Genomic DNA, 22,434 nt, shown 5'->3' with positions numbered 1-22,434 from the left:
TACGTGCAATGGCTAAAACTTCCACTACAATGTTAAAGAGCAATGGAGACAATGGGCAACCTTTCCTGGTTCCTGATCTAAGTGGAAATGATTTCAATTTAACTCCATTCAATATGGTATTGCTGTGGGTTTGCTGTAGATGGCCTCTATTAGTTTAAGAAATGTCCCTTCTGTACCAGTTTTCTTAAGTGTTCTGATCATGAAATGATGCTGGATACTGTCAAAAGCTTTTTCTGCATCAATTGAGAGAATCGTATGGTCTTTATTTTTTAGTTTGTTTATGTGTTGAATTACATTTATAGATTTACGTATATTGAACCAGCCTTGAGACCCTGGGACAAATCCCATTTGGTCATGGTGTATAATTTTTTTTGATGTGTTGTTGGATTCTGTTTGTTAGGATCTTACTGAGTATTTAACATCAATATTCATTAGTGATATTGGTCTATAATTTTCTTTTCTTGTTGGGTTTTTCCCTGGTTTAGGGTTGAACGTGATGTTTGCTTCGTAGAATGTGTTGAGTAGTATTCCTTCTTTTTCTATTTTTTGGAAGAGGTTTAGTAATATAGGTACTGGTTCTTCTTTGACAGTTTGGTAGAATTCTGATATAAAGCCATCTGGTCCTGGGATTTTCTTTTTAGGGAGATTTTGTATAGTTGATGCTATTTCAGAACTTGATATAGGTCTGTTCAACATTTCCACTTCATTCTGGCTAAGTCTTGTTTGGTGGCGCACTTTGAAGTATTGGTCGATTTCTTTCAGATTTTCATATTTCTGAGAGTAAAGTTTCTTGTAATATTTGTTAAGGATTTTTTGAATTCCTGAGGGGTCTGTTGTTATTTCCTCGTTACCATTTCTGATTGATGAAATTAGAGATTTTACTCTTTTTTTCCTGGCTAGGTTGGCCAAAGGTTTATCTATTTTATTGGTCTTTTTAAAAAGCAACTTTTTGATTTATTGATCTGTTGTACAATTATTTTGTTTTCAATTTCATTTAATTCTGCTCTGGTTTTGGTTATTTCTTTTCTTCTGCTGGGTTTGGGGTTGGAATGTTCTTTCTTCTCCAGTTCCTTGAGATGTCTCATTAAGTTATTAACTTCTTCTCTTTCTGTTTTCATGAGGAAGGCTTGCAGTGCTATAAATTTCCCTCTTAGGACTGCCTTTTCAGTATCCCAGATGTTCTGATATTTCGTGTCTTCATTGTTATTTTGTTCCAAAAATTTGGTTATTTCTTTCTTAATCTCGTCTATAACTTATCTCTACTTCAGCATAAGGTTATTTAGCTTCCATGTTTTCTATGGGTATGTCATTGATTTCAACTTTTATTCCATGATGGTCTGAGAAGATGCAAGGAATAATTTCTATTTTTTTAAATTTGATGAGGTTAGATTTGTGGCCTAGGATGTGGTTGATTTTGGAGTATTTTCCATGGGCTGATGAGAAGAATGTGTATTCAGTTTTGTTGGGATAAAATGTTCTGTGGATGTCTGTTTAGTCCAGATGTTGAATGGTTATGTTTAAATCTAAAATTTCTTTGCTTAGCTTTTTTTTGGAGGATCTATCCAGCACTGCTAAAGGGGTTTTAAAATCTTCAACTACTATGGAACTGGAGGAAATCAAGTTACTCATGTCTGTTAGAGTTTCTCTTATAAATTAAGGTGCATTCTGGTTGGGTGCATAAATACTAGTAATTGAAATCATCATATTGAGTATTACCTTTAACAAATATGAAGTGTCCATCCTTATCCTTCCTTATTTTGGTTGGTTTAAAGCCTATTGCATCTGTGAATAGGATTGCAATGCCTGTTTTTTTCTGATTTCCGTTTGCCTGGATTATAGATTCCCATCCCTTCACCTTGAGTCTATATTTGTCTCTTAATTTAAGGTGAAATTCTTGTATTCAGGGGATATCTGGCTTGAGTTTTTGTATCCAGTCAGCCAACCTGTGCCTCTTTAGAGGAAAATTTAAACCATTCACATTAATTGAGAATGTTGATAAACCTGTTGAGAGTCCAGTGGACATTTTTAATCCTTTTGCAACTGTGGAAGTTGGAATTTGATCAAAAGTTTCTGGGTGGGATTCCTTTTATGGTGGAGGATTACACTGGTCTTTATGGAGGAGGGGTCTGAGAATATCCTGGAGAGTTGGTTTAGTTATAGCAAATTTCTTCAACATGTGAATGTCATTAAAGTATTTAATTTGTCCATCATAAATGAAACTCAGTTTAGCTGGTTACAGGATCCTGGGTTGAAAGTTATTTTATTTTAGGAGACTAAAAGCCGATGACCATCCTCTTCTAGCTTGAAAGTTTTCAGCAGAGAGATCTGCAGTTATTCTAATATTCTTCCCCTTGTAGGTAGTGGTTTTCTTTCATCTTGCTGCTTTCAGAATTTTCTCCTTCATATTAACTTTAATGAAATTGATGATGATGTGTCTGGGGGACGTCTTATTCGGGTTGATTCATGCTGGGGTTCCAAAACTGTCTGCTATCTGAATTTCAGAATCTCTTGGCATGTCTGGAACGTTCTCTTTCATAATCTCACAGAGAAGAGACTTTGTGCCTTGTGAAGCTATTTCATCGCTTTGGGGGATCCCTATAAGACAAATATTAGTTTTCTTCAAATTATCCCAGAGCTCTCTGAGAGAGTGATCTGTTTTTGCCTTTCATTTCTCTTCCTCTATGAGAGTTTGGGAGCATTCAAAAGCTTTGTCTTCAATGTCAGAAATCCTTTCTTCTGCTTGCTCCATTCTGTTACTGAAGGATTCTACTGTGTTTCTCTGATCTTTGATGGCTGCTACTTCTTGTCTCAATGTGTCCAAATCTTTGGTCATTTGGTCTTTGAATTTGTTGAATTCTTGAGACATCTTTTGGATTATTGCTTGGAATTCTAATTCAATCTTATTTGCTATCCAGATTCTGAATTCGATTTCTGACATCTCAGCTACTTGTTTGTGCATGGGATCTTGTGCTGTGTCTGCTCTATTGTTCCTTGGAGGAGTTGATCTACTCTGATTATTCATATTGCCAGAGTATTTCCATTGATTTCACCTCATGATTGTTTTTCACCATTGTCTCTGGCCTTCCTCAGAGTTGGGGAGGTGTGTCTCCAAGATTAGACCCCAGCGGATCACTCTGTTGTTGCTGGATCTTTGTAGGGATTGACCCTGTGTAACTCCTCTGGGGCTGCCCCAGCCAGGGATTTCTGGTTGTGGGAGCAGCTCCAGAGTGTGACACACCCAGATCCAGCAACAAGGCGGGGGGTGCTGCACACAGTTCTGGGAGTGCCTGGTGCCCAGTGTGACTTTGGCACAGAGGGCCCAAGGCTGCAGCAGTCTCTGGCCAGGAAAAGGCCTCTGCGCAGAGGCAGGGAGAGCTCTGGAGGGCACTCAGCTACCAGAGTCCCTGGCCAGATGAGCGGCCGGTGTGGAGGCAGGGAGGGTACAGAAGGGAGGATGTGGGGTTGAGTGACTCCCGGAGTTCCTGGTTAGGTCTTGTAAAGGCCGGGCTGGCACAGGTTTCAGGTTGCAGCACAGCTCTTACCCTGGTCTGTGCGGGGCCAATGGCGTGTCACAGCTCAGCTCTTCCGGAGGTCCGGGAGGGCACTGATAGCGTTGCACAGCACAGCTCTTCTGGAGGTCTGGGAGGGCACCGATAGCGGGGCACAGCACAGCTCTTACAGAGGTCCGGGCGAGCACCGATCACAGGGCACAGCACAGCTCTTACGGAGATCCGGGCGGGCACAGATCACGGGGCACAGTGCAGCTTTTCCGGTGTTCTGGGTGGGCACCAATCGCGGGTTACAGCGCAACTCTTTACAGAGGTCTGGGCGGGGCTGATCGCATATCGTGGCACAGCTCTTACCTTTTCCTGGTATTATTGAACTCTCTAGTATATATATATATATTTCTTTTCCTGGTATTATTGAACTTCCAGTATGATGTTGACTGGGAGTGGAGAGAGGGAATATTTCTGCCTTGTTCCCAGTCTTATAGAAAGTACTGAGTTTCCACCAGGCATGGTGGCTCATGTCTGTAATCCTAGCACTGTGGGAGGCTGAGGCGGGTGGACTGCCTGAGCTCTCAGGTTCAAGACCAACCTTAGCCAGAGCAAGACCTCGTCTCTAAAAATAGCTGGGTATTGTGCCAGGTGCCTGTAGTTTTAGCTATTTGGGAGGCTGATGCAAGCGAATTGCTTGAGCCCAAGTGTTTGAGGTTGTTGTGAGCTATGATGCTTTTTGGATATATACCTAGAAGTGGGATTGCTGTATCATATGGTAGTTCTATGTTAGTTTTTTAAAGGAACCTCCATAATTTTCTCCCTAAGTGTTGGATTAATTTACATTCTCATCAACAGTGCTTGAGAGTTTTCCCATCTACTCATCCTCACCAGCATTCATTATTCCTTTCTTACATATAAAGACCATTTAAAATGGGGTGATATCTCACTATAGTTTTGATTTGCATTTCTCTGATGGCTAATAATATTGAGTATTTTTCGATATAACTATTGGCCATTTATGTATCTTCTTTTGAGGAATGTCTATTCAGATCCTTTGCCCATTTTTATTCAGATTATTTGAATTGTGCTCCTGTAAAAATTTGAGTGCAAATGTCGTTATGGTAAAATGTCTTTCTTTATCTACTAGTAGATACCTAGTAATGGGATTGCAGTATCAAATGATAAGTCTACTTTTAGTTCTTTGAGAAATCTCCGTACTTCTTTCATAGAGGCTATACTAGTTTGCAGTACCACCAACAGGACATGAGTGTTCCTTTTTCTCTGCACTCATGCCAACATCTATTGCTTTGGGACCTTGTGATGTGAGCCATTCTCACTGGGGTTAGGTGATATCTCAAAGTGGTTTTAATGTGCATTTCTCTGAGTAGAGACAAGGAGCACTTATTTTTGATGTGTTTGTTGACCATTTGTCTGTCCTCATGAGAAAAGTTTCTGTTGCCCATTTTATAATAGGGTTGTTTGCTTTTTTCTTGTTGATTTCTTTTGTCATTTCAGGTTAACGTGAGAGTACAAACAACCTGGTCAAAAAAATTTGAATTTGATAGGTAAAGTCCCTCCTGAAGTTATGTTCCACACTCAAAATGTGTGCCAAACACCTCCACACTGTACCCATTCAGTGGGAGCACCCCAACTCTCCTCTCCTTTCCCCCTCCCTCATTTCCTCTTCCCCCACCTTGAATTGAAATTAGTTTTTCTCCTATGTGGGCATGCATTAGATCATCTACTGGCTTCATATTAGTATTGAGTACATTGGATAATTGCTTTTCCATTCTTGTGATACTTAACTAAGAAAAATGTATTTCAACTCCATCCAGGTTAATACAAAAGATGTGAAGTCACCATCTTTTTTTTTTCTTTTTTTTTATTGTTGGGGAAGTCACCATCTTTTTAATGGCTGAATAGTATTCCATGATATGCATACACCGCAATTTGTTAATCCATTCCTGAGTTGATGGGCATGTAGGTTGTTTCCACTTTTTTTTTTTTGAAACAGAGTCTCACTATGTCACCCCGGGTAGAGTGCCATGGCATCACAGCTCACAGCAACCTCAAACTCTTGGGCTTAAATGATTCTCTTGCCCTAGCCTCCCAAGTAGCCGAGACTACAGGTACCCACCACAATGCCTGGCTATTTTGATTTTTTGGTTGTAGTTGTCATTGTTGTTTGGCAGGCCGAGGCTGGATTCAAACCTGCTCACTCCGGTGTATGTGACTGGCACCCTAGCTGCTGAGCTATAGGCACCAAGCCTGTTTCCACAGTTTGACAATTGTAAATTGAGTTGTCATATACAATCTAATGTAAATGTCCTTATCCTTAGGATTAAATCAATTATTTTCTTTTGGGTTGATGCCTAGTTATGGGAGTAGGGGGTCCTATCGGAGATCTAATTTGAGTTATTTGAGGATTCTTCATATTCTTTCCAAAGAGGCTGTACTGGTTTGCAGTTCCACCAACAGTGTAAGAGTGTTCCCTTCTTTCCACATCCATTCCAGCATCTGCAGCTTTGGGACTTTGTGATATGGGCTATTCTCTCACGTTAGGGTTAGGTGATATCTTAGGGTGGTTTTGATTTGCATTTCTCTGATGATTGGGGTGATGAGCATTTTTTCATATGTTTGTTAGCCATTCATCTTTCTTTCTCAGAGGAGGTTCTGTTCACATCTCTTGCCCAGTGGTAGATGGGATTGTTTGCTTATTTTTGTTGATAGATTTGAGTTCTTTGTAAATTCTCGGTATTATACCTTTGTCAGATTCATAATATGCAAATATCTTTTCCCATTTTGAAGGTTTTCTATTTGCTTTAATTGTTGTGTCCTTAGCTGTGCAGAAGCTTTTCAGCTTAATTAGGTCCCATTTGTTTATTTTTGTTGTAATTGGCACAGAAGTCTTCTTCATAAAATCTTTCCTCAGGCTGACATCTTCAAGTTTTTCCCACACTTTCTTCTAAGATTTTTATCATTTTAGGCCTTATATTTAAAGGTTTAAATGTTTTATCCATCTTGAATCAATTTTTGTAACTGGTGAAAGGTATGGGTACAGTTTCAGTAATTTACATGTGGTTATCCAGTTCTCCCAGCACCATTTATTGAATAGGGATTCTTTCCCCAGTGTACGCTCTTATTTGGTTTATCAAAGATCAGATATCTATGAGATGTTAGTTTCATCTCATGGTTTGGTATTTGGTTCTAAATGTCTATTTCTCTAGTTTTTTGCCAATACCATGATGTTTTGATCACTATAGATTTGTAATATAGCCTAAAGTCTGGTAGGATGATGCCCTAGCTTTATTTTAATTAGTAAGAATTGCCTTGGCTATACAGGGTTTTTCTGGTTCCATATAAAACAACTACTTTTTTTCCCCCCAAATCTTCAAAGTATGGTGTTGGTCTTTTTTGTTGTTGTTGTTGAGACAGGGTCCCACCCTATGCCCCTGAGCAGAGTGCAGTGGGCGTGGTAGCTCACTACAACCTCAGACTCGGGCTGCGGGCACCCGGCTGCCTCAGCCTCTGGAAGCCGCTGGGATTACAGGCGCTCCCTGCGGCGCCCGGCTGGGTTTTTCCATTTTTTTTCACGAGTCGGGGTCTCACTGTCACTCAGGCGGGTCTCAAACTCCTGAGCTCAAGCGATTCTCCCTCCTCAGCCTCCCACAGTGCTGGGATTACAGGCATGAGCCACCACGCCCGGCTGGTGTTGGTCTTTTAATAGTGATTGCATTGCATCTGCGGATTGCTTTGGGAAGTAAAGACATTTTAACAATTTTGATTCTTCCCAGCCACAAGCAGGTGCTGACATGGATGTAGAAAGATGGGGAACACTTTTATATTGCTGGTTGCACTACAAACGAATACAGTCTCTTTGAAAAGAAGTATGGTGAATCCTCAAAGAACTCAAAATAGACCTTTCATTTGATCCTGCCATCCCATTACTATTACTATGTATCTTTCTGGAAAAAAAATGATTTTATCATAAGGACATTGCATTGAATCTTTTATTGCAGCTCAAATTATAATCACCAAGATGTGGAAACAACCTAAATGCTCATCAACCCAGGAATGGATTAATAAACTGTGGTATATGTACACCATGGGAAACTATTCAGCCATAAAAAAAGATGGAGACTTTACTTTTTTATATTAACCAGGATGGAGTTGAAACATTCTTCTTAGTAAAGTATCACAAAGATGTAAAAGTAAGTATCCAAGGTACTCAATACTAATATGAAGACAGTAGACTATCTAATACACACCCACAAAAGAAAAAACTCAATTCAACTCAATTTGGGGGTAGGGAAATGTAGGGAGGGAGATAAGGAGGAGGGAGGGGGATCATTGTACTCTCACCTAATGGGCACAATGTAAAGATGTATGGCATACCTCCTGGGTGCAGGGCACAAATACAACAGGGACTGTACCTAACAAATGGAAGCATTGTAACCTAATTGTTTGTACCCTCCCATTAATCTGAAATAAAAAAAGGGATTTTCTTTGGTAGTGTGTTTTTATTTCTTACTTTTTATTTTTTATGTATCTATTGTAGGATTTATGTTTTGCAATTACCTTGAGGCTTGCAAAAACATTTTATAATCCATTATTTTAAAAATACAACTGCTTATTCTGCTTACAAGCATACAAACAAATAAACAAACAAAAAGAATTCTAAAAGAAATTCTGCACTTTAAATTCCCCCATAGGCTTTCGAACATTTTATTTTTTCTATCTCTATCTTTTTATATTATTTATCTCTCAAAAAGTGGTTGTAGTTATTATTTTTAATCAATTTGTCTCTTACTCTTACTACTTAAGATATAAGGGATTTATACACTGCAATTGCAATAAAATATTCTTTATTACTATTACCAGTGACTTTTTACATTCAGATTTACTTACTGTTCCTTAATGTCCTTTTCTTTCATATCGAAGAACTCCTTTTTAACACTTATTGTAGGAGAGGTCTTGTGGTTATGAAATCCCTTAGCTTTTGTTTGTTTGGAAAAGTTTTTATTTCTCTGTCATGTTTGAAGGGAATTTTTGCAGGATATAATATTCTAGGGCTATAGTTTGTTTTTTCCCTTTAGCACTTTGGACACATCATACCACTTTTTTCCATTCTGTAATGTTACCACTGGGATTTCTGCTGCCAGCCATATTGGGTCTGCTTTACATGTTAATTATTTTTTTCTTTTTTTCTGTTTACCTTAGAACTTTTCCTTTATCTGTGACTTTTGGATGCTTGATTATTAAGTGTATTAAAGTAGTCTTGTTTGGGTTACATCTTCTTGGTGTTCTCTATGACCTTCTTATACCTAAATATTGATATCTTTCCTTAAGTTTGGGAAATTGTCTGTTATTATTTCCTTGAATAGTCTCTCTACCCTAATCTCTCTCTCTAACTTCTCTTTATAGCCAATAATGTTTAGATTTGCCCTTTTGAGACTATATTCTAGATCCTGTAAACCTGCTTTATTATTTTTTATTTTTTGTCTTCTATTTTTTGTATTTTTGAATAGCCTATTTCTGACCTTACTAATTCTTCATCTTGATCATTTCTGCTGCTGAGACTATGATTCATTTTCTATTTTATCAATTGAATATTTCAACTCTAGATTTTCTGCTTTTTTATTATTTTAATCTTTGTTAAATTTCTCTGATAAAATACTGAATTCCTTCTCTGCGTTGTCTTGAATTCCATTGAACTTCCTCAGGACAGCTTTTTTTTATTTTGCTGTTTTTTGATTTTGGTTTAATATAAGGGTACATACAATAAGGTTACATTATCTGTGTTTGTAAGATGAAGTCCAAGATCTGAGTTGTAGTTGAGTTGTTAACCCAAGAAGTATGCCCTATACCCTTATATTGTACCCAGACAGCTATTTTAAATTTTTTGTCTGAAAGGTCACATAGCTCTATCACTGTGGGATTGATCACTGGTACCTTATTTAGTTCATCTGGCAAGTTCACCTTTTCCTGGACATTTTGGATGCTTGTGAATGTTCATTGAGGTCTGCACATTGGAGAGTTAGGTATTTATTTATTTTTATTATTTATTTTTTTAGAGACAGAGTCTTACTTTGTCACCCTCGGTAGAGTGCTGTGTCATCACAGCTCACAGCAACCTCCAGCTCTTGGGCGTAGGTGATCCTCTTGCCTCAGTCTCTCGAGTAGCTGGGGCTACAGGTGCCCATCACAACACCCGGCTATTTTTTGTTGCAGTTTGGCCAGGGCCAGGTTTGATCCTGCCACCCTCGGTATGTGGGGCTGGCGCCCTACTCACTGAACCACAGGTGCTACCTGTAGGTATTTATTTTATTTTAATCTTTATAGTCTGGGCTTGTTTGATTCTATTCTTCTTCTTCTTCTTTTTTTTCTTTTTTGTAGAGACAGTGTTTCACTTTATTACCCTCAGTAGAGTGCCATGGTGTCACACTGCTCAGAGCAACCTCTAACTCCTGGGCTTAGGCAATTCTCTTGCCTCAGCCTCCCAAGTAGCTGGGACTACAGGTGCCTGCTTCAATGCCCAGCTATTTTTTTGTTGCAGTTTTTCCGGGCCTGGTTTTGAACCCACCACCCTCGGTATATGGGGCCAGCGCCCTGCCCACCAAGCCACAGGTGCTGCCTGATTCTATTCTTCTTGAGAAGGCTTTCCAGATAATCAACAGGAATTGAGTATTGTCATCTAAGTATTTGAGTATGATATCCAGGAATATGCCAAGCCCAGTAATGTTGTGTCTCTTGCAGACTTGTCATGGACCACCTTGTTGGACTTGAGTAAGATATTGGAGGTTGCCCAGTTTTACCAGGCATAAATCTCTGACACTCTTCCTTCACTCTTAGTGCTGGGATGCTGAAGTTGGGATGATGTAGATACCCCATCATGTCTACCACAGCTGGAATTATCCCAGGTTACTCCTACAGCCAGCTCAGTCTCACCCAAAACCTTGGTGACTATTGCCTGGCTAGCTCTGATATTTATTCAAAACCCAAGAGCTCTTTATTCAGCAGGTGGTAAATCCTGCCAGGATACAGCCCTTCCAGTCAAGGCAGCATGTTTCCTTCTGGCCCAGGTTTTGTCTAAAAGTTCCATCCAGGAACCTAGACTTAGAATCAAATGCTTCAGGAATCTGCCTGGTACTTTATTTTATTGTGGCTGAGCTGATACGCAAGCTACAGAACAACGTCTTCTGAACTCATCCTTTTCCATTCCCAAAGTGGAGGAAGACTTTTCTTGAGATTCACTGCCTAGAGTTGAGAGAGTGGTGACATAGGCATTGGCTTGGCCACCACCTCTGGTATCTCACTGGCTGTGAGCCAGTACAGCTACTGGAATTGCCCAAGGGCTACAGTCTTTCCTGACTGCCTTATGACTTTGTTTCAGGCTCTAGACACCTTTTTGTCAGCTGGTGGTGGGGCTAGACAGAACTCATGTTTCAGGGCAGAGAATTTCCCTTCATCCAGGCTGGTCTAAATGTTCCCTCTATGGGCACATACAGAATTCTGCCCTGTGCAACATCCTCCTGAGACAGAGCTACTCTGAGTTCCAATATAAAGTCCCAGAGTCATTTCACTCTTCTCCCAGAGACACATTTTCTTTCCACTTGCTGCACTGGTGTGGCACTTTAGGGGGCTGAGGGAGGGGCAATGCAAGACTGTCCTTTTTTCTCTTTTCGTTGCCCCTTTATATAATGTTAAAATCAGCTACTTTGATCACTCACTTGATATTTGGTTCTTCTAAAGTTGCTTGCTTCATGAACAGTTGTTGAATTTGTTGTTCATAAGGACAATCACTGGAGGTTTCTATTTGTCCACCTTGCACTGCTCCCTCTCCCCACTCCTTTATTACACATCTAGTGTCCATGGGATCAGTAGCGATAATGTCTCCTTCATTTGTAATGTTAGTGTCTTCTCTCTCTTTTTGTTGCTTAAGCCTGGTTATAGTTTTATTGATCTTTTTAGACAGCCAGCTTTTGATTTTGTTTATTGATTTCTTGTTTTCAGTTTTACTGATTTCTACTCTAATTTTGATCATTTATTATTTCCTGCTTCCCTGAGGCTTAACTATCTCTTCATTATTTAGTTTCCTATGGTATAAACTTAAATAACTGATTTTAGATCTTTCTTCTTTTCTACTGTGTGTGTTCAATACTGCAAGTCTTTCTCTAAGCACTGTTTTCGCTATATCTAATAAACTTTGTAAAGCTGTATTTTCATTTTATTTAGTTCAAAATATTTTAAATTTCTCTTGAAACTTCTTTTTTTTTTGACCCATGATCTATTTAGAAAAATGTTGTTTTCCAAATACATGAATGGCATCAACATCTGCTTTAATTTCTTTGTGATCTGAGAACATATTTTGTATGGTTTTACTTTCTTTTGCACTTGTTAGGGTGTATTTTATGGTCCATAATGTAGCCTGTAATGGCTCTTAGATCATTAACCTGGGGGCACCTTAGTGTCACTTTATTCATGGGCCACTCTTCACCCCACAAGAACACATTATGAATGAATAATTATTCTCTTCTATTGATTGAAATGCAGATAATAAAGAGTCAAGGCTCTGGTTTAGTTTTTGTTTAAGACAGTAAGCTTATACTAAACTTAAAAATTCATTTGCTTCATTTTCAAAAAGAATTATTGAGTGATTACTCTGTGCCAGACCCTGTTCTGGGTGCTGGAAATAAAGCACTGAGTAATTCATACATAAATATCCACCCCAAGGTAATTATACATAGCATGGAAATTTAAATAATAAATATAATAAATAAGAAATAGCATGTCAGTAGGTTATAAGTGCTACAGATCAGCAAAAGTAAATCTGACGTAAAACACTTGGAAGTCATCATTATTGTCCTAATAACAAGAACAAATCTGAATAAACTATAGATCAACAACTTTTTTAGGATCAAGCAGATAACTGAGGTTACAGGGCAAACTACACCCCTGAAATCTATACAGCAGAGCAAATACAATAGGTCATAGGCAAGATATTCTAACCTTGAGTAGAAACCACAGAAACCATAAACTGGTAGAAATACATATAAGAATTGTGATGAATTGTTGGAGGCTAAGCATGGACTTGCTTGAGGATGAAAAACTAATTTGTAGCATGTTTAGGTCAGACATCATCTTATCAGGTTATCACAGAGAAGAACCAAGACAGATCTTCTTTTGGCCCTGGAAGGAGGAGGGGAAGAGTGATTTTTGTGAAATACTGTGAAGGTGTTCTCAATAAATAGGCCTACTCTCGAAGGGGAAGACGGCCAGAACCTTATTCAATTTGTAGAAAGCCATTTCCTTCTCTCTGGACAACTTTAGGCTTCCTGGCTTACCTACAGGCAGAAAAATAAGTTAAAAAAATGTGAAGGTTACAGTCCCAAAGAAACAAAAACATCTAGAAGAAGACAAAAAGTAAACATGAAGTTGGACCTATCCTCAGGCTTTCTTATATGATGAGAAGAAAATGTCAGAAGAAATGAAAGTGGAGGCCTTTTTTTTCTGACTCAAACTGTTGCAAAGAGACAAGAAGCAGGTATCATACAAATTAACCTATTGTGGCTAGTATTCCCTCCTCTTCCAGGAGTACAGAGACAGGGTGAAGAGAGTGACAGAGTCATATGTATACTGGGCAATATGTGTCTCAATGGGCAAAGGGAGGGCTCACAGGTAGGGCTGGGTAGGTAGGGAAAGACTGCCAAGAAGGAAAGTATTAGCACGATCCTCAAGGATGAGTTCCAAAGAAGGGAAAGAAGGAAAGGAGAGCAGTCTGGGCAGAGCAAGCATCATGAGCACAGGCCTAGAGGAAGAGAGAACAGGTCCTATTTGGGAGTTTATAAGAAATTTAATGAAACTGGAGTATTAAGTGTCATGAATGGAGTGGAATAGGGTTAGAAAATGAAGCTGAAGCAGGAGGAATGTGTCAGATCATAAAGAGTATTTGGGTTATGGCTAAGGAACTCAGAATTGAAGAGCAATGAAAAACTATTGGAGGAATAGCATCGACAGCTCTCTATTTTATAAGATGATTCAAGTTGATGTATGATGAATGGATTGTAGGTGATGGTGGTGGGGGTTAAAAGGAAATTCATATTACCCTGATTTGATCATTATTTGTTGCAAAAATATCACATGTACCCCCCAAATATTTACAACTCTTATATATCAATCCAAAAAATATCAGAGTCATCAAACAGGAGTCCTAGTCCCTTGCCTTAACCTAGATGAGAAATCATGATAGTCTGAAAATCCTTGTGGCAGTGGGCATGTATAACAGTTGGTGAATCAGAGAAAAATTCTTGTAATTAAGAGGCAGAATCTGTTGATATGATTAGATGGGAGCACTGGGAGGAGAAAAAAGGGACTCAATGATTATTCCAGGAATCTGGATGGGGACAGTTTTTTGTCTAATACCCACAGTGTCTACATAGTGATTAATCTTTTTAGTAGACTTTCAAAGGTTTTATGCCATGAGGATAATTGTTTAAGGATATCATCTGTCTTAATTAGAGCATGCTGAATATGAAAACTTTGGATGAGTTCAAATTTTTGATGAGAAATAGCAAACATTCAAATATAAAAATTTGTAGGAATGAAAAGCAAAGAAAGCCTATTTTAATAAGCTTTTTAAAATATTGTACCCACTGGTGTCTAATCAGGAAGTTTTCAGTTCAAGCAGCAACTAGTTGTAGGCCTATTTAGACAATGATAAGCTGAGGATTCATTGTTTGCCACTTGTCAGGTCTGTCCTTGTTATTGATAAATAAATTATAGACAAACTGAGTTTTTAACTTTTAAGTTGGACAATGTTAAATAAATATGAAGCATTTACTACCCTGAACTATTTACCTGATTGAGTTATTTTTATTTTTATTATTTATTTATTTTTTTATTGTTGGGGATTCATTGAGGGTACAATAAGCCAGGTTACACTGATTGCAATTGTGAGTGATTGAGTTATTTTTAAATTGCCCTGTGATAGCATTGCCAAATACTGAAAGCTGACACATCATCTTAGCAGAGGTGAAGTTTTATTATGAAATTGGATGTGAACTTATCTGGCAAGAACATAACTTCTGAAATGTTCTTGCCTAAGATGTTTTCTCATATTAACTTATGTGAATGTCATATAAAATTTTAAAGGTCAAGTAATACATTCTTTTGTGGCATAGATGAGCCTAAGACCTATAGAGAAGTGGTTAAAGAACCCTCTGATGGTCACATGTCACCTTTGGAACTGAGTCAAGACTCAGTCATTTGTTTTAAGACCACCAGGTTGTTGTCTATTGATTATCTTGCATTCCCCCACGTGACTGATCTCTAAATTCAGATGGGTGCTATTATTAATTGAAGAAAATGATGAAATAGATATGCATTTGAAAACATGTTCTTAGAGGAAGTTTATAAGAATCAATGCATTTTTTTCTCAGTTAACAAATATTAAGACTACAACCTCCTTCATGTAAAAGGTCAGATCCCCTTTGTGGGGGATCCTTGAGAAAGTGTCTCATATCCCCAAATTGGGAACCTGAGTATTGTAGATTGAATTGTGTTCCCCAAAAAGACATGTTGAAGTCCTGATCTCCAGCACCTGTCACTATGAACTTATTTGGAAATAGAGTCTTTATCATGTACTCAGCATGAGACAATACTTAATTAAAGGGAATAATAATTGAATATAACTGATACCTGTTATAAGACAAAGAGAAAAGATACACAGGAGGAACCATCATATGATTGTGGAGGCGGAGATTGGAACCACACATCTATAAGTCAGGGAATGCCAAAGATTCTAGCAGCCCCAGAATCTATAAGAAAGACATTGAACAGATTCTACCCTAGAGACTTTAGAGAGAGTATGACCCTTGATTTTAGACTTCCAGCCTCAAGAACTATGAGACAATGAATTTCCATTATTTTAAGTTACCCAGTTCGAGGTACTTTGTTACAGCAGCCATTGTAAAGTAATGCACTGCTCTTCTGAAAAGAGTTGGTGTTGAGGGCTGCTCAAAGTCTATGGGAGACAAGTGTTCAGGTAGAATGTCCATGGTAGTTAATTTGCCTGATTTGTTTTCCTTCATCTAGGTGCTACTGCTTTCAGCATAGTGGTTCTCTTTTACCTATACTATGCACACAATGGATTTTAACTAAGATCTCTCCTCTTGCCTTTATCCACTCTACATCTTCCTATCACTTTATACCTACTCCTTTTTTTTTAAGGGTGGAGGGCTACCTAGCATTAATTAGGTTTGTTGTAGGGGATGAAAGTGAATGGAGTAAAGCAATGGTCATTTTTATGAGCTCTCCTACATTTTACTTTAAGAAAAAACTCAGCTTGCTTTTATTGCAAACAATAAGGTTTATTTCCTCACAGGTTCTTTACTTCCAAATTGAGCCTCATGTATCCTGTCATTTGGATCCTAACTGAATATTTGGACTCTTTTTGCTGTACCAGCCAAAGAATAAAGCAGAAGTCAATACCAAGGAAAGATAACAGAAAACTAGGAAGTATAGTATTTCGGGGCATAAAATAAATATGATCATTCCCCTTGGCCATTCTATTCCAATTAGATACAAAGGCAATTTCCTCACATTATTGTTCAATGTAGTCAAGTGTAAGGTTTCTAAAATGTTAGTATGATATTGGCTTTAAATATTGCTATTTCAATTACTTCATACTTCTTCATTAAACTTTGGAGTTGGGAGGGATCTTAGAAGTCAGGGAGCTCAGTAAGATCTCTTCTCTGGAAGTGCTGAAACTTGCAGAAGTTCATAGAATTAATAGATGGTTGCCTGAGAAAACCTCCTGTGTCCTGTTCTAGTATTCTTTTGGCTAAATTTCTGTAATTTTAAAATGAGAGTTAGGTTCTTTTCAGAAAGTGATATTGTTGATCCTCTTGCAATCAAGTGTACTGTAGTTCAAGGTTTGATGACTTTAAATGCAGAAAGGATAGCACTTTTTTGTGTCACCTATTCCAGTTCCCTTTTATTTCAAATAGACCTGAAAAATTTATCCTCCCATCAATAAGACAAAAGCTTCAGATGATGAGATAGCTAGTTTACAATGCAATTTCAAAATTAAATAATGGAAATTTCTCAGTTTTGATAATTATACTATGACTATGTTAGGGGAAGCTGGGTAAGGGACATGATAGAACTCTGTAATATTCTTGAAACTTTTCTGTATGTCCAAGTTTAGTTTGAATTTAAAAGTTTTTAAAAAATGAGTAAGTGGGAATTTGAAATGTACCGATGACTTTCCTATTTAACTTTGTTTGCTGAAAAAAGTAAGTTTGCTGAGTCCCTCTTATCATCTTGTGAAAATTGCATTTTGTCAATATCAATTGTACAATAGACTATGTGCTTAGTGACTACAATTTGTATAAAGTAAAGGAAAGATCTGTTTGTTATGAGAGGAAAAACAAAGAATACTATTTGGAGCAATGCAATAATTGGATAATCTTCTGTTGAAAAAATCATAGTGCTCCACTTTTTCTGGGGAAAATGAAGCTTTTATCAGCTAGAGTCCAAAACTGGCACACTCTTTTCCTCATATTTATTCCTATATAGTCAACTGTTGAGTGCTATTTGTAAAGCTCCATTCTTGTTAGAAAGACAGACAAATAAATAAGTGATATTAGATAGTTTGATAGTGCTATATAGTGCTATGGTAGAGGGAATCCCATGGTTTTATTCATGCACAATGGATGAGAAGTTCTAATTTGACCTTTGGGTTTAGCCTATCAGGGGCAACTTCCTGGAGGGACTACCTGAGGATGAATCTTCAAGGACAGCAGGAGGTAACCAAGCACAGAAGGTGAGAATTTCAGAGAAACATTCTCAGAAAAGACAGGAATATGAGCACAAGGGTGAGAAAAATTTTACATGTTTGGACAAATAGTTCATTACAATTGGGCCATGAGATGTATGTGTATGTGGGAGGGGTACTGGGGCAATACCTTTTATCTTGAACCCTTTGAGGAAAGAGAAGCAGTTTGAACTCCTTTTGTTTTAAAAGGATCACTCTAGCTGCAGAATGGAAAGTGAATTGTAAGTGAACTTGAATGGAAACAGGGAACCTAGTGAGAAGGTTATTGCAATAGAATAATAGAATAATGGTGGCTTGAAGCAGGGTGGTGGCAGTAAGAGTGGTCAGAATTGTACTCTTCAAAGAGATATTTAGAAAGTAAATTGAAAAGGAATTGGTACCTTATTGGATGTGAGGTTTTTACTAAGAGTGAAAGATGGTGTCTACATTTTTTAATTTTCCATAATGAGCTACCTTCAAATTTGTCTAAATATCTTCACCTTCTTGTCTAAAATGAAATCTGGATTTTCTAAGATTTCTATTTTCCTTGAGGTATTTTTAAATGAAGAGGCAGAGTAATAGGAACAACATATGCTCCAGGGTAACAGTATATGGAAATAAAAGACACGGGTCAAATTTAAAAAAAAATATTTTGTAGTTATTTTATTTAAGGAAACTGAACAAAGAAACATAGTCTAGTTTCACTATGAATTTATTATTTTCTAGGCATATCCTCACATGGAACAGGGAGAGAAGGCACAAGCAGATTACACTGCCCCCTGAGAACCGATAATCTTGCTATATCACTGCTCAAGTGAGAGACCTGGAAGTAGTGACAGTGTCTGTGTCACCATTACTCTCTGCGGCCTCTTCTAGACGATTACTCCTTTTTGCTGTGATTAAATCTCTTTGATATCATGAAAGTCCTATCATCCAGGTTTAAAATTCTCTCCCTCTCTATATTGCTGTCAACTATCCTGCTTATTCATCTCTAGGACTGGAACCTTGTCCCCAGTTTTCCTTTCCACTCTAAGTCCCTCCATCATCCTAGGATGACATTAGTGCCTACATGGATGACTCATCTATATATCCTGGCCTCCTACTTCTAATAACCCTCTTCTCCAGTCCTCCTCAATTAACCCTCCCCACAGCTGCACCTCACCTCGTCATCATCCATAAGTGATCCATATCCAAAATCTCTAATTCCAGTACCTTATTCTATTACTATAACCATCTCTCCATCCAGCTCTATAGTTCAGGTACTATCATAACAATTATCTCCTCCTCAAAGACATCTAAAGTACTTACCCTTTATTTTCTCCCAATCAATAAATCTTGCCATTTCTTTACTTCTCTTTTTATCCAGCTGACTGCCATAATTAATCATTTCAATAGCATCTTTTTTTTTTTTTTTTTGTAGAGACAGAGTCTCACTGTATCGCCCTCGGGTAGAGTGCTGTGGCGTCACACTGCTCACAGCAACCTCTAACTCTTGGGCTTACACGATTCTCTTGCCTCAGCCTCCCAAGCAGCTGGGACTACAGGCACCCGCCACAATGCCCGGCTATTTTTTTTTTTGTTGTTGTTGTTGCAGTTTGGCAGGGGCTGGGCTTGAACCCACCACCCTCGGCATATGGGGCCGGCGCCCTACTCACTGAGCCACAGGCGCCGCCCAATAGCATCTTTTTCAATACCCCAAATGCATTACATTGTTTGTCTTTTAATTGCATCAAATTGAAAACATCCAACATACGTTAGTGTAACTGTCTACCTCCTCCAGTTGTGCCAACAGATAAAAGCTGTGACCCGTCGCAGGACAGGTGATTTCTAATATGAATTCATGTATGTGAACTTGAAGTTGGCCTTCAATTCTTAACGACAAACCTGTCATATTTCCACAGTCCATCTGATTTACCTCTCTTGACAAAGGCTATTTCAAAATTTTTCTTCAAATCTTCACCCTGCACTAAGTCACTCTAAGTCACTCTGTGCATAACCTCTCCCTCCCCTGACGTATTAAGGAAAAGAAGGCCACAGAAGGCAACTCACAAAGTCTGCCTGTACCTGAACTACACCCATTTTATCTTTTTTCATTTTTGTCCCGATACAGGACCTGTGTCAATCCATCATTCTGATGCTAGGGACTCAAGTTAAACTTCAGATCTCATAATCTCCCACTTTTTAAGAACCTTTATATTCAAGGAACTTAAAATACTATTTACCAAACAAGAACATACCTTGGGGGAAAGACTCCCTATTCAATAAATGGTGTTGGGAGAACTGGATGTCTACATGTAAAAGACTGAAACTGGACCCACACCTTTCCCCACTCACAAAAATTGATTCAAGATGGATAAAGGACTTAAACTTAAGGCATGAAACAATAAAAATCCTCCAAGAAAGCATAGGAAAAACACTGGAAGATATTGGCCTGGGGAAAGACTTCATGAAGAAGACTGCCATGGCAATTGCAACAACAACAAAAATAAACAAATGGGACTTCATTAAACTGAAAAGCTTCTGTACAGCTAAGGAGACAATAACCAAAGCAAAGAGACAACCTACACAATGGGAAAGGATATTTGCATATTTTCAATCAGACAAAAGCTTGATAACTAGGATCTATAGAGAACTCAAATTAATCCACATGAAAAAAGCCAACAATCCCTTATATCAATGGGCAAGAGATATGAATAGAATTTTCTCTAAAGACGACAGACGAATGGCTAACAAACACATGAAAAAATGTTCATCATCTCTATATATTAGAGAAATGCAAATCAAAACCACCCTGAGATATCATCTAACCCCAGTGATAATGGCCCACATCACAAAATCTCAAAACTGCAGATGCTGGCGTGGATGTGGAGAGAAGGGAACACGTTTACACTGCTGGTGGGACTGCAAACTAGTACAACCTTTCTGGAAGGAAGTATGGAGAAACCTCAAAGCACTCAAGCTAGATCTCCCATTTGATCCTGCAATCCCATTACCGGGCATCTACCCAGAAGGAAAGAAATCCTTTTATCATGAGGACACTTGTACTAGACTGTTTATTGCAGCTCAATTTACAATCGCCAAAATGTGGAAACAGCCTAAATGCCCACCAACACAGGAATGGATTAACAAGCTGTGGTATATGTATACCATGGAATACTATTCAGCCATTAAAAAAAATGGAGACTTTACATCCTTCGTATTAACCTGGATGGACGTGGAAGACATTATTCTTAGTAAAGCATCACAAGAATGGAGAAGCATGGATCCTATGTACTCAATTTTGATATGAGGACAATTAATGACAATTATGGTTATGGGAGGGGAACAGAAAGAGGGAAGGAGGGAGGTGGGTGGGGCCTTGGTGTGTGTCACACTTTATGGGGGCAAGACATGATTGCAAGAGGGACTTTACCTAACAATTGCAATCAGTGTAACCTGGCTTATTGTACCCTCAATGAATCCCCAACAATAAAAAAAATAAAAAAAAAAAATAAAATAGCTGGGCGTTGTGGCGGGCGCCTGTAGTCCCAGCTACTCAGGAGGCTGAGGCAAGAGAATCGCTTAAGCCCAGGAGTTGGAGGTTGCTGTGAGCTGTGTGACGCTACGGCACTCTACTGAGGGCCATAAAGTGAGACTCTGTCTCTACAACAAAAAAAAAAAAAGTAAAAGAAAAAATACTATTGACCCCTTCTCTTTATTATTTTCAACATCTACCTCCCATCTGATTTGCTTCATATTTTATACATGCTTAGTTCTTTCTCATTTAAAGAAAAATAAGTATCCACTTTATTCTTCTCTGTAGGACCAAACTTACACCCACTACTTCTAAGTCTCCCCTTCTATTCACTCCTCAACCCAACACAAACCAGCTGCCATCCCACTGTGCCACTAACCAGCTTTTGCTAAAGTTATCAATGGACTCTATGTCACAAAATCACCCAAACACATGTTAACATCCTCATTTTACTTGGTCTTTTGTCAACATTTACCCTATAGGCCACTCTCTCTACTTTTGTAATAAAAGCAAAAATTTGCCTTAGCATTCATGACACACATATATATTTTTTCTTTTTCCCTTTTTCACCACTACCCTATTCACTTCCTCCTTGGAAAGTACATTGTTTTCCTCTACCTGCATCCCAGACTCCAAGGCAGCATGTGTAAGAGAGCATGTCAAACAAAAAGATGGAGCATCTTGTGTCATTGTATTCTGAATTCTTTAATGCCATCTCACTGTGGGATGGCAGATGCTTCAGACTTGATCTATATCCTAGGCCAAAGGCTGTTTTGTAAGCCCAGCTCCATTTTTATCTGGTTTATATTATTGGAATTTAATTTAGAAATGTATTATTTTTTTCTGTATGTTCACACATACTTTAGCCTACTTCACTGACTATGGTGAGCTTGAGTCTAAGAAAGAAAACCTGTTGGTGTTATTTTAAGTTCAAGTTATTTGTCTTCCCCCAGTGCATAAGTCATTTGCAGAGACAAACTAAGGCTTATATGTAAAGATTTCAGACAGTATACGGTATGCTGAATTCAGTGGTGCCTCATTCTGACTCGGTGGAAAGATAATTTTCTTTATTCCATTGGCTGAACTTGATCGATCATCTTGGAGTAAAAAACCTGCATTCATCTGTAATGGCTTCTAAAGCCTTTTGCTGATGCCCTAAAATGGAAACTGCCAACTAGTGATGGCAATATAAACAAGACTGATAAGTATACTAATTATTTCAAGGCATAGATTTTCTATAAAGGACTGATGGGAAATACTTTAAACATTACCCGATGAGAAAAGGAAAGGCAGCATTTTAGCAAATAGGATGCTTAATCAGTAAAAGAAGGCCTATTAAAGATCAGTTTAAATCTTAAGCATGAAAACGTACTTTAGTGAATGTCAAGTTGGGTGTTCAGCCTGTTCTCTCCAATATTATTTCCATTCAAAGCACATTTATTGAAGATTGGTATATGTTAAGCATCCTCTTCCATGACATGTTATACAGATGAATGAGTTATGGTTTCTATCCTTCAGGAGCTTGCAATATATTCTGCAGGATTCACATCTGTTTTGCATCAAATGATTAAACTCTACAGTCTCTGAATTTCTCAGGGCAGGTT

The sequence above is a fragment of the Nycticebus coucang genome, chromosome X (assembly GCF_027406575.1).
Source record: "Nycticebus coucang isolate mNycCou1 chromosome X, mNycCou1.pri, whole genome shotgun sequence".
NCBI classification, from domain to species: domain Eukaryota; kingdom Metazoa; phylum Chordata; class Mammalia; order Primates; family Lorisidae; genus Nycticebus; species Nycticebus coucang.
The sequence above is the reverse complement of the archived record's forward strand: the minus strand, read 5'-3'. Positions refer to the sequence as shown.